Consider the following 13803-nt stretch of genomic DNA (forward strand, 5'->3'; position numbering starts at 1 on the left):
AGATACTTCAAAATACATAATTGAAATATTAAAATATTCCAAAATACAGAATAATCCGTTATCCAAAATTCTCCTGGTCCCGAGCATTTTGGATACGGGATACTCAACCTGTAATTGTACTCAACAGATAAAACTAAGTGGAATCGCCTCTCACAGATCATTAGCACAGTGTTTCTCCAAGCCGGTTCTCAGGAACTATGGGTCATATGGTCAACATGCATTAATTTGACATGGGAAATGTCTCCATGAAAAAGTTTAACATGATATTTTTTGGTGTCTATGTCGAGTGAAGTCGACATGGACCCGTTGTCAGGATACCTGACAGTTCCCATTTTACAGACCACCTAGCAGATGCCCAGGTGTGCGGTCACATATTAAAGAGGCAAAGGTGACCTGAAAAACATGAATTGAGGACTGAATTGGAGAACTAACTTATCTGTCGGGTCAGTTTATAAGTAAGTAGGTCTTTACTTGCTGTGCTATTCTGTATTAAATGAACCAATGTGTATGCTAGGAAAACAGATATTCCAGTACTGTATTATCAATCTGAATTATTAAAAACTCCCACATTCTGCAATATTTATGGATTCACAAGTTTTTTTCTGTGGTGGGGAAAAAAAGTCAGAAACATGGCGCTGGCGCCAATCTTGGTAAGGCCCAGTTTATTCATGTTATGCAGCTAAAAAGTTAGGATTGGTACCCATCAGGACCATATCAGCATGATTTGGCGCATTGGAATGACATCTGATCTCTATGCTCAAATACGTGCTCCCGCTGGTCACATGCAACATCTTCTGGTCAGCTGTGCTACACGGCCAATGGCATTCTATTGCATGTGGCACAGTGCATATTACTGAAGGACAGCAGTGGTCACTCAGTTGCTAATTAAAGCTTCCTGGTGTGTACAGGCAATCTTCTATGGTCCAGGGCAAAGGTTTGCCCAGTCCCCATGGGGCAAGATTGCTGATCCTCCTAGTGTTTACCCACCCTAAAGGTGCGTACACACGTACAGATTTTCTGTCTGATCTATCTGGTGGGAACAAAACAAAACAAACACTTGAAAACAGACAGTGATCAGTCAGACAAATTGTTTAATCGTTCTGATATAACAAATTTATCAAAGCATATATTTTTTTTCTGTTTTCCTGCATTTGGGTGGAAATTTTTGATTGTCAGTTGCTCCCATATATTTCCAGGTTTTTGTTGCCACCAGATAGATCAGACCAAAAATCTGTTTGTGTGTACGCACCTTTAAACTACTTGTAAGGATTAGAGCATGGGTCTTCAACCTGTGGCCCTCCAGATGTTGTGAAACTACATGTTCCAACATGCATTGCCACATTTTTTCCTATAGGAGCATGCCAAAAAACCTCAGGGCATGCTGGGACATGTAGTTCCACAACATCTGGAGGGCCACAGGTTGAAGACCTGTGGATTAGAGGGTCCCTCATGGACACATAGACACTTGCATCAAATACACATATATATATATATATATATAGTGTATATTAGGACCGGCTCTCCACTGCAATAAGCCACAAAGTGCATGTAAATACCTGGGTGCCCTCCTGGGACGGCGCGGCAGCTTACTGCAATCAATGTAGAGTAGATAAGGTGGCACTCCCCGGATTTCAAATAAAGCAGACTGTAGTCAGATTACAGTCTGCTTTATTTGAAAACCGGGTAGTGCCACCTTATCTAATATATATATTTTTATATATATATATATATATATATATATATATATATATATATATATATATATATACACATATATATATATTATTTTTTGCTATATATTTAACAGCTCAGTAAAATCTGTATTGTATATTTAAAAAAAATAAGTAATCCAGTGATACCAGTAATATATCAAACACTTGCAGCCTGTGGCTTTGCAGCTGTTGTTACACAGCAGCTGTAAAGCCCCAGGTTGTCTGAGCTTGATATATAGCGATATTACACAGAAATGACACACCAATAACACACACAAAAAATAGATGCACATGCAAAGATTTTAAAGTACACAATTCTTTAACCCCTGGCCTTCCATGAATCCAAAAATAATATAACAAAAAGAGATAGAGACACCATATAAAACTATAATGCAATATTCAAGAAATACAGACATTTAGCATTTCCCATGCATAACATAGGAAGGCCCTGATTCTAACCCATATGCTCCCCTAGGCGTTCGCACAGGGGAGTGATGGTTTGGGACTGCGCATACGCACACACTTATGTGCATGTGCAGCCGCTTGGTGTGAGCGGGCAGGAAAAATTGATTATTCACCCGACTGTTCACATCTAGCAGTGTGGGCGGGGGTGTAGGGTGGTGGTGAGGGGTCACCCCCAGCATTTCATATGGGCGTTCCCATGAAAATGCGCCAGTGACACGGGTGCTGTGGGCAGGCAGCTTACGTCAGCGGATGTCAGCCGCCTGCCTGCTTCACGCACAGGGACACTGCAGATCTAAGACATCACAGAGGTAGTAGTAGTAGTAGTAGTAGTACGTTTATTTATAAGGCGCCGCAAAGTGTCCGCAGCGCCGTACATAGCAAACAAAAAACAAATGACAAGGTAACGTACAGGGTGTGTTGAAAAATACAGTATAAATGGGGTATAGCTGGTAGAACTAAAATCAGCATCAGTTCTGAAGTAGGTGTCAAAATTGTCGAGGAGACTGAAGATGAAGTAGAGGAAGGGAAGAACAGGGCAGGAGCACAGGTGAGGTAAAGAGGTAGGGTGAGTACGTGAGGCAGGAGGACCCTACTCATAAGAGTAAACATACTAAAAATAGGTGGGTGGACGAACGAAAAACAACAGGATAAGTAGGAACGGAGGCAGGATAGGAGGATCAAAAGAGGTTAGGAGGAGGGATAGGCTAGTCGAATAAAGTGGGTTTTGAGGGAGCGCTTGAAGGAGGTAAGGGAATCAGAAAGCCTGATGGGTGGCGGGAGGTTGTTCCAGTGCAGGGGGGCAGCGCGAGAGAAGTCTTGGACACGGGAGTGGGAGGAGGTGATTAGGTGAGAGGTCAGTCGGCGGTCAGCGATGGAGCGAAGAGGACGGGAGGGAGTGTGGATAGAGATCAGTGAAGAGAGGTAAGGAGCGGTGGAGGAGGAGAGAGCCTTGTAGGTGGTGGTGAGGAGTTTAAAGAGAATTCGGAAAGGAATGGGGAGCCAGTGAAGAGATAGACAGAGGGGGGAGGTGGAGGTAGAGCGGTGGGAGAGGAAGATGAGCCTAGCAGCAGCGTTAAGAATGGATTGGAGAGGTGCGAGGCGGGTGAGAGGTAGCCCAGAGAGAAGGATGTTGCAGTAGTCAAGGCGGGAGATGACAAGAGAGTGAATGAGAATTTTGGTCGCGTCGGTGGAGAGGAATAGTCAGATGCGTGAGATGTTGCGTAGGTGAAAGCGGCAAGACTGTGAGAGAGGTAGAGCTGTAGAAATCATGTGATAGTCAGTGACCATCGAATGATCTCGCCCCCGCATGCAAGGCTGCAAACAGATTTTTATGCTAAACATCCATTCGCATGCGTGCAGGGAAATCAGCATGTGAGGGGGGCCGGCGTTCGTGAGGGCGGTGTTTAAATGACCCACAAAGCTGCAGCTCAACCAGAATCATCACATAAATGCAATGGCAGCACAGAAACTCAGACAGCTAGTAGATAATAAAAGGGAAAGCCATAAGCCATATCTCTATAAGCAGCATTTCCTGTGCTACTTCATAAAGTGGCCCACAGTATCTGTATTTGTGTAATTATAATGAGTGCAGATCCCATGAACCCTGCACTGCACACCCTGCAGCCATACAATTATATTCACTTCTCTGGAGTCCAGTGTCGGTTCTGCAGCAGTAGAAAAAGTCAGAGAAAATGGTGGGAGTGCCATATTCCCAGAGACCTGCACAATGCCAGTTTACTGTGCCATAAAGAATAAGCAGTAGCGCACGCAGGGGGGGGGGGGGGGTTCTGAGTACCCAGAAACCCCCCCAGGAATCTAAGGGACCTAGACTGAAAGCTGAGTGTCTCCTCTTTCCATGGGTACAATAATTTTAAAAATCGGCCCTGGGGAACCAGAGATATCTGACTTCAAAGCAGTGGTCCCCATCCAACCCTGTTAATTGCTCTTCCCAGTCAGATATTTCAGGTTCTGTCTGACTTGAGTTTTTGAGTGTATATTCCAAAAGCTGGAACTCTCCCCTTTGATGGACACTAGGAGCTTGTCTCTACTGTTCCCAGAACCAGAGATATCAGCCTTCCAGCAGCTGGTTACTGCTCCAGCGCCACACACCTGGTATGTAGTTTTATATACTCGTTGGCAGATTGCTCTGCCTCCTGAACCCCTAGTTCTGAATCTCCTAGTCCCCAGTACCATTTGGTAGGTGGGATTCTCTCATTTTTGTTTCCATTAAAAGCTAAGAAATCTATTTCCGGGAACTGGAGATATCTGCAGTCAAGCAAGCTGTCCTCCCACCAGAAAATTATGAATAATAAGCCCACTCCACTATACACCCCTCCTCTGCGTATTAAACATCCTCTACCACCCTGTAAGTTATGTATCAGGGCCCCTTCATTCAGCCCAATGCCCCCTTCTCCCACTCCATCTCCCACCATTGGTGCAGTAAAGGGGTAATTAGTGGAAATTACTGATCCAGGCCCTACATGCTGAGCGGTTGATATAATACCCCCTACCACCCGTGGGACATCAAAGCTTCCGCTCATAGCACCCCCCACTCCTACCGCTGAAGGATAGGTAGGGGCCCCAATACATTGCTTTGCCCAGGGGTCTACACTGCTGTTATGTGTGTGTGTGTGTGTATATATATATATATATATATATGTGTTTATTATTATTATTTATATACATTTGGTCTGTCTATAATACTTTAACTGACCCGGCATATACTGGGTCACCTAAGTGTCCATCTCCGTGCTTTGCTCTGCCCCTCTCTGGAAACCCCCTTCTGAAAATCCTGCGTTTGCCCCTGATAAGGTGAACAATTGGAGCCTGTACATGGGCCCTCTCTTCTCTTAAACCATCTCTGCAATTAAGGGTATATTTATTGAGGACCCCCACAATATTATCCACTTTAAATACATCACAACTGGAGTCTGTAACCAGCCTTTGGTTGGCAACCGCTGCTGAAGTAATTTGTGCTCTGTTCAGCAAGGTGTGACCTCACAAGACTGCAGAATCAGATATAAGAATCCAGTTAGGTGCAGATGGAACGAAGGTAAGGTCCCAATGTGGAGTGCGGGAGGTCTCTCAATCCTCATTCAAGTGATGGAGTGTCTGAGCTGGTTCAAGACAGGATGCAGATTTTGGTAACCGTCCACTATAGTGTATAATATTGTGGGGGTCCTCCATAAATTACAACGCCAAGAGAGAACTGAGAACCATAGGAACAAGCGGAACATTACAATAACTAATTATTCCTCATTGTGCCCATGTAAGATTTTAGAGTGTTTATTCTAATATATTTTAATATGTATTAACAAATTAGGTTGATTTTTGCCAATGCATCCAAAGGTATTATTGATTCCTTAATGCTAACCTTCCACATTTGCATCATTATCAGTGTTCACTGAGTCTCTGTTAGATGGGGATGGGGGGGGATGGGGGGGGGGGGTTGGTGTGTGTGTGTGTGGGGGGGCGGTTAAGGTTATGCTGCAGGGTGGGGGTGCTGGCACTAAAAATGAAGGGTTAGGGACTGTGGAGCTTATTCTGATCGGAGCGGCCAAACGTGCGTACGTTCACTATTAACGTACGATAGCCGTACGCGGCCGTTAGGGTTAGGTCCACCCACAAATCAGCCGCTTACTTACGGGCAGAATTACCGTAGAAGGGGAGTGGTGTACAAATGAGCGTACGGCAACGTACGCGGACGGCCCAGCCCCTGCACTCCAACAACAGGCGTACAACTGAGCGTACGGCGCCGTTTACGGACGTCTTTCGTCCGTCTCCCCACCGACTTCTTGCGGAGATCTGAGCGTACGCCAGTTTGCACGGACGGGTCCCTATTGTTTTCAATAGAAAAGTCAGCTTATGTCACCGCTCGTGAGAGTGAGCGTACGTCTGTGTACGCTGACATACCCTTCATATATATGGACCTGCAAATGTTGCCTTTCAACTATAATTATGAAAATTAATTAATTGATTGAATTAATTAATGTGCAAAATAGTGGCCATGGGCTTAAAACATTGCTGAAACATCCTTTGTAGGTGTTAGATGTGGTTTATGTTATTGTATCATAAATACAAAACCTATGTTTGTATTAGAGTGAACATGTTGACACATGTCGACTTGTGTAGATTGAGTGTGCTACTGTGTAAAGTCGATGAAAGCACGTAGTGAATGTGTCGACCTGTTTAACAAATACCTACCTTAGCATATATAAGCAGGTCTTACAAAGATTCTTACCTTAAATTAAACAAACCTTTAAATGTAGAGAAGTATAGAAAGATAACCTTCCAATGTGTTAGAGTGCTGTGTGTGGCTTGCAGGTAGTGAATTCATGGTTTTGACTTAATAGACTGCAGCATTGCTTATTACATTCAGGTGTATGTGTTTGAGTAGTAATCCGCGTAAATTAGCTAACCCAGGCGCACGCTGGCATGCGGTATCTGTAGGGGTGGTTTGAGATGTCGTTTGGCGGCCGCCTGTTTTGTGTCCGAAATGAGCGGTGCTTTAGTCGATCGTGCGGTAGTAGCACCGCTCATTTTTGGTGCACACCCCCGTGTACGCCCATATTTATGCCCATTTTCCCTCATTATTTCGGCCGCTCCCATCAACACGCCCCTATGCCGCCCCCATTACCCGTACACGCGCGTACAGGTTTTTTCGCACGTTGAGACCCGGCCGTAAGCGTTGTGGAGTGTTCGCGCCGGCGCATTAGCGTATCTGCACATGCGCAGATCATGAAAAACACCGGGACGTACGCGTACGGCCCGGCCGCTCCAACCAGAATAAGGCCCTAAGTGGGGAGAGTTATGGGGTAGGTTGCAGGAAGGGAGGTTACACTTATCTGAGGTATCGCATGCAGCCTCACATTCAGTACCTCCTAAACTGCCCACAGGTTCCTTTAGTCTATGATGTATTGTATGCGACCCCCAGCATCGGATCGGAATCCACGCATCAGATTCCCCAGCATCGGATCAAAATCGGAGAGTAGGTATTTACGAATTGGGCACTTTTAATTCGATTTTCTTAGCTGGATCCATTGGAATCGGGGGAAATGGGCCCAAATTATGAGGGTTTTCTAAATCAATTGGTCCCCATGCGCGTTCGCGCGGGGGAATGATTGTTTGCGACTGCGCATAGGTTTTTATGTGCGAGTGCCCACATCGCTCACGCACAGAACTCCGGATGTGGGGCTTGGAGGGGCATGAGGAGGTGGGCCAGGGAATTTGCCTATATAGTTTAAATTGTTTATTTATATTGATGGCTTGTTACAGTATGGCCATTGATGGCAACTGCAACATTGGCCATCCCTAGTGTTATATAGGCTACTGTATTGACAGTTACCGCTGCTGCTTGTTAGTACATATACCCCCATGAGCGAAAGCAGCTTTATGTTTTATTGAAGTTTTATAACAAGCGGCTAAAAGCATAACGATGACAATAGCTATACCTAGCAATGGGGACCAACAACGTCAGATAGGGGTTTCTGGATCCCTCCAGGTGACATGACAAAGTGCATGCATGGAGTGGGACACGTAAAGACTCTTACCTGTGGTGCTCAGTGACTATGGCCCTTATTCTAGTTCACTTGCAGAGGCAAATTCCTTCTCAAATGGGCAGAACCATGTACACTGCAGGTGGGGCAGATGTAATTTGTGCAAAGAGAGTTAGATTTGGGTGAGTAATTTTGTTTCTTTGCAGGGAACATACTGGCTGCTTTATTTCTACACTGCAATATAGATCTCACTTTAAAGTAAAACCCCACCCAAATCTAACTCTCTCTGCATATGTTATATCTGCCCCACCTGCAGTGCACATGGTTCTGTCCATTTGAGAAGGAATTTACCTCTGCGAGTGAACTAGAATAAGGGCCTATATCAAGAACGAATTACATTTATATGTGATGAGATATCTCAGAAGCCAGACATGTGATAACTTCATGCCTGGAGGGCATTCAACATACAAATAATATTGATCAAACAGTAACTTTGGATCTAGCAAGAAAAATAGTACACCACAGCTATAGTGCACTAAGGATGAGGTGTCAGGTAAGGAAGGGGGGGAAAGCTGACCTATTCTCTCTGGAGAGCCCCCAAAGTTTGGGACTCTCCCGAAACTTCTAGGAGAGTGGTTAAGTATGAGTGGAAGGTTTTTTGTACAATGGGGTAGTATTAGCATTTACCCCAATATTACTGTGTGGCGGTGAGCCTGTACCACTGTGGTCAGATGTGAATGAGTCACTATTCCCTGCATGAGGTCAGAGCTGGGCTGGGGGAGGTTTGCTCCACAGATATTGATGATGCATACTTGCCTACTTTTGAAAACCAGTTTCAGGGAGATTATAGTTGGTAGTAGAATTTTGCACAGCGCCTCATTGAGGGGGAGTGTCTACTTCCATATATGGAGAGATTTTGAAAAAAGATTGCGAAAGTGGCACCTAGAAGCGTGGGTGAGTACTGCTACATCTGAGAGGAATCTTGTAAAATGACTTCTATCCAAATGTAGATGAGCCCCAAAGCAGTTAGTAAGAGCTACTATACTTGGTAATGTGCTGGGAAATGGTGCTGATGATTCAATGTAAATGTATCGTTCTCTCATTCCTTTTTTCCCCAAAAAAGTAACAATGTAATGTGGGCTAGGTGAAATGAGGGAGATTGCTAGACTAATGAGGGAGAGAGGGAGATTGCTACTATTTCAGGGAGTCTCCTGCAAAATGCAGGAGGGTAGGTAACTATGTGATGATGGCTCTTTAACACATCCTACACCAGAGGCGGGCATGCATCTGCTCAGGGTCAGCCCTCAGCGGGTACAGGGCAGGCGTCTATGGAAGAAGGAATTAACTCTTTAATAGGTCTAACAGGCGGGAATAGAATGGATCTCCATTACCTGAGGAAAACTGAGCTCCGCTTGCCCAAAACAAATATGGCGGCGGGAGTATTCACTTCTCCCACCTGTGACACGAAGCAGAGGGCGCAACAAGTGACGCTCGCATAGCAACGGTTACCAAGCCGGCATCCCAGACTGTGTTCTTTTATTAGGGATGGGTCGGGTGAAGGATGAGACATCGGTAAGCAGCCGCTGTGTCTGCATGGCGTATATAGGCGGGTAGCAATAACCATGGTGCGCCCTGTACACACTGCCCGTCGCCATGCCCTGCTCCCAGTATAGTCTGTGCCTGATGGTGATCCATGACCACTGTCGTGTCCTAGGTCCTCATCACTGACACTGACTGCCCGAGTCTCCAGTCTCCTCCTACACTCATTCATTCTCCGAGTTCCCCCTTCTCCCTGCCCCCTCCCCCTGCTCGCTCCTCCTCTCCTCCGTCTCCGATCATCCGGCTCAGCGATAACTGGGCTACTGCTGCTGCTGCTGCAGGTAAGCGACCTTACCTTGTCACATCTGCACCTCATCTTCTCATCATGATACCACCCATCACCCGACCCACAGCGAGATCCATAGGATCTGCACCCCCCCCCCCCTGCACACACACACGAACACACAAACACACACACTGGGGGGGGGGGGGGGGGGGTGTTGGTAGCATTAAACACACATGAGGGGGCTGATATTTTATAGGAATTGCACCAGTTTTTGTGTATATACAATATGTGTGTGTGTGTGTGTGTGTGTATGTAGACAGAGAGAGGGAGAGAGATTTCTATCTATCCCTAGAATACAGACACTGATGTCACTGCAGTTTAAATCCAGTTATTTCTTCAACACGACTGGGACTATACAGGCATTGCATAATTCATTCATATCTATATCCCCTTTACCATGCATCCTGATTAAGTGGGTTTCATATCCCAGTATTGTCTTGGGAAACCTTTGGGTGGTCTATGTACCTTTTGTAATGACTTAACATCCACTTGGGTGGTCTTAAAAACAAAGTGATATGTGACAACTGGGCACTAGTGTGACCTGACTGTAATACTGTATGTTGTTACTAGGACTTTTCATTGATTTTCCAGCAAGGGATTATGATCTCAGTACATTGTGGCAACGTCTCAAGTGTCCCTGATGGGTGTGTAACACTTCTTGTTTAATCCCATATACTGTTGCTTTTGATTGCACATCTGGTTGGTTGTTGTTATTATTATTATTATTATTATTATTATTATTATCTATAGTAGTTCTCTAATGGGTTTTTAATAGGCAGTTTTAGTGCAGAGATATAGTGCATCATAACTGTACTTCTAGCTTTTTGCTTTTTATAGTTTCTAAAGCAGCATAACTTTCCACTGTGGTGAGATAACCTTTGAAATACGTAAGACTTTACATTAGGAAAAAGTTTTCGTTGGGAATTTGTTTAACTGTGTTAAGATTTTACCACTTGTCAACTATAATGTACATAAGGGGTTATTCAGTGAGGGTTACAAAAGCAAAATCTAAAGCCCTGTACACATTCATCGATTTTTCCAGATTTTTGATTCGATTTTGCTTATAGAAGCAAAATCTAATTGAATCCTAAACAAAATCGAATAGTTTTTGTGTCCCTTTCGATCTACATTTGAGTCGATACGCGCTCCTGTTTTCACAAAAACGAACAGAAAAATCTACTGTGCAGCCAAGGAAATATCGAATTTGATGTAGTAAAATCGAATGTGTACAATGTACCATGAATGTATATCGAATTCAATATCTAATGCAAAAGTACAGAATCTAATGCCAAATCAAATGGAAAGATCTAATTCCAGATCTAATAGAAAATCAAATCTAACATTAAATCAAAAGCAAATCGATGTGTGTGTACAAGGCTTTACTCTAATGGGCAAAACCATGATGCGCTGCAGGTGGGGTAAAATGTAATGTGCAGAGAGTTAGATTTGGGCAAAACCCCTTTCACACCAGAAAATGCAGGGACTTACCCGGGAATACAGTCCAGGGATCAAGCAGGGACATTTCAAAGTTGGCCCCTTTCACACCAGCCTACTCCCTGCATTTTCTGGTGTAAGGGGGAGAGACAGCCCTGGAAGGGCGCCTGTGACACTGTGGGGTCCGGGCAGTGGGGATCGGGGCAGCAACGGCTGGGAGCTTGTAACGCTATTTGTCAGTTGGCGGAGCGGGAAGGACTGCTGCATTTGAAAACATTTTGAAAAGTCTTTTCAATATGTTTTCCAATTCAGCAGTGCTTCATAGTGTTCATTCTAGCACCCGCCATTTTTGAAAACCCATACAGTTCATCTTCCCTGCCTGGGGTGTCGCTGTCTGCTGTAGTGCTTCTAGCACAGTGTAGTCTGTATATAAGCTGATATGCAAACCAGACCTGTGCTAGAAACACCACAGCAGACAGCGACACCCCAGGCAGGGAACAGGAACTGCATGGGTTTTCAAAGATAGCGGGTGCTAGAATGAACACTACTACTGGCAAATAGTGCTAAAAGTTCCCAGCCACCGCTGCCCGGACTTTGCTGCCGGCCACCTGCCCTGAGATCTAGAGATGCTGCTGCAGCATCACTGGGCTGCCAGTTACAGGAAGCCGAGTCAGTAGCTTTCACACCAGCCAGTAACCTGGGCTAGTCGCGGGAGAAACCCTGCTTGCTAGAAGGGTTGAAATTCCTGAAAGTGTTCTCACTAAAATCTTAAGTGTAAAAATGAAACAGCCAGTATTTACTCTGCACATAAACAAAATAACTCACCCAAATCTATTCTCACTCTCTGCACATGTTACATTTGCCCCACCTGCAGTGCACATGGGGCCTTATTCTAGTTCACTCTTTCTGACAAAATCCTTCTTAGATGGACAAAACCATGTGCACTGCAGGGGGGCAGAAGTTACTTGTGCAGAGAGAATTAGATTTGGGTGGGGTTTTACTACAAAGTGAGATCTATATTGCAGTGTAAAAATAAAGCAGTCAGTATTTTCCCTGCACAGAAACAAAATAACTGAACCAAATCTAATTCTCTCTGCACAAGTTACATCTGCTCCCCTGCAGTGCACATGGTTTTGTCCATCAAAAGGTGCGTACACACGTACAGATTTTCTGACTGAACTATCTGGTGGGAACAAAGACATGGAAATTGAAATCATTCTGATATAACAAATTTATCAGAGCATATATTTTTTTTCTGTTTTCCTGCATTTGGGTGGAAATTTTTGATAGTCCTATGCTCCAATATATTTCCAGGTTTTTTTTTTTCTCACAAAAGATCAGACAGAAAATCTGTACGTGTGTACGCACCTTAAGAAGGAATTTGTCAGAAAGAGTAAACTAGAATAACCCCCATGGTTATGTCCATTAGAGAAAGATTTTTCTTTTGAGATCCGAACTGAATTACCCCTATAAGGTGACCAATTTTTGTCATTCACGCTACAGCGGCCATTACTATTCATTTAGAAAATGCATAACACGCCATACATGTGTGGGTTTTTTTTTCTGTTGAATTACTTTCTGCAGGTTCTGACTGTTACTATTGTTACATACATACAGTAGTTTGAGTGGCAAATGTGGGTGTGAAATTTTGAGTTCGCACAAACAAAGTTTCTTGAAACAAGGTGCAGGTTGATTTATATATATATATATATATATATATATATATATATATATATATATATATATATATATATATATATATATATATACAGGCTGGTTTACACTGTAACTTGTAAATTAGTAGCTGATTGGTTGGTAATTTATCTCTCCCAATGTTATCTCTCTCCAATCTTTGATAGATAGCCCCCTAAATATTTAAAAGTCATACTTTTAAATTTATTGTGTTAAATAAGTACAGTGGAAATTGCTGTCCATGCATTGCATTGTAAAACTATACTGACTAAGGTGCACTTCACACTTATCTATGCGACAAAGTCCAAAGATATTAATTGAAGCTTAATACACAAATTTCAAATATGGTACTTGTTTCCTAGCACGGCGCCACCGATTTTAATTGTATGAAATCAAGCCGCCAAAAATCGGGTGGATCGCATCGCATGCAACCAAATCGCATGCGATACGATCGACCCGACCGACCCGATTTTTACATTGGAACCAATGTTAAATGGTCCTTAAGACCTGATTTTACATTGGCCCCAATGTTAAATGCCCCCCAGACCCCATTTTTCATTGTATGGCCCCCCATTGTTAACGCCACGCCACAATCAACGTCAATCCGAAGCGTGGCGAGCACAGCATCCTCCGACCTTTTCATACCCCCACTATCCACGTCGGTGTGGAGTTGATTTTATATAGTGTAGCGAGCCACCGAGCCCGACGCGTGGCGAGCAGACGCGCATTACTTCAGACCAGGGACGTGCAGTCAGGGGAGGCAGGGGAGGCAGTGCCTCCCCTGTCATAATGATGTGAATAATAAAAATAAGATATTTATATATCTTCTTTTATTATTTTCATCATTTCTACCTCTCCCCCTGCCTCCTACCATCTTACACTGCTGCATGTGAGTGGGAGGCAGCGGGAGAGGTGCCTCCCGCTGTTAACATTAAAACACCGGGTAGGGGAGGGCAGGGGGCAGGGTGCAGCAATGGGCTGTAAAAGCTCATTGAAAATGACAGGGGCACCAGTATGAATGCACGCCCCCAGATGTGATTGGGTCAGCGGATCCAGTGATGGATCCGCTGTCCAATCACACACATGCAGGGCCCACCTGAATAGGATGCAGCAGCGCGAC

At 44.3% G+C, this 13803-nt stretch overlaps 1 protein-coding gene across 3 annotated transcripts in view; it reads left to right on the forward strand.

Annotated features, from left to right (window-relative positions):
- The first annotated feature begins 9101 nt into the window (after positions 1–9101).
- The window catches only part of PXYLP1 (2-phosphoxylose phosphatase 1), a 79797-nt gene continuing 75095 nt past the window's right edge, over positions 9102–13803 (forward strand). For 2 of the 3 annotated variants that reach the window (XM_083178045.1, XM_083178044.1), the window contains exon 1: positions 9175–9552. The gene's annotated coding sequence lies outside the window, so the exon portion shown is untranslated. Of the gene's footprint in view, positions 9553–13803 lie in introns of all 3 variants that reach the window. The other variant, XM_083178046.1, reaches the window with a different exon arrangement.

The sequence above is a fragment of the Crinia signifera genome, chromosome 3 (assembly GCF_055691185.1).
Source record: "Crinia signifera chromosome 3, ASM5569118v1, whole genome shotgun sequence".
Classification (NCBI taxonomy): Eukaryota; Metazoa; Chordata; class Amphibia; order Anura; family Myobatrachidae; genus Crinia; species Crinia signifera.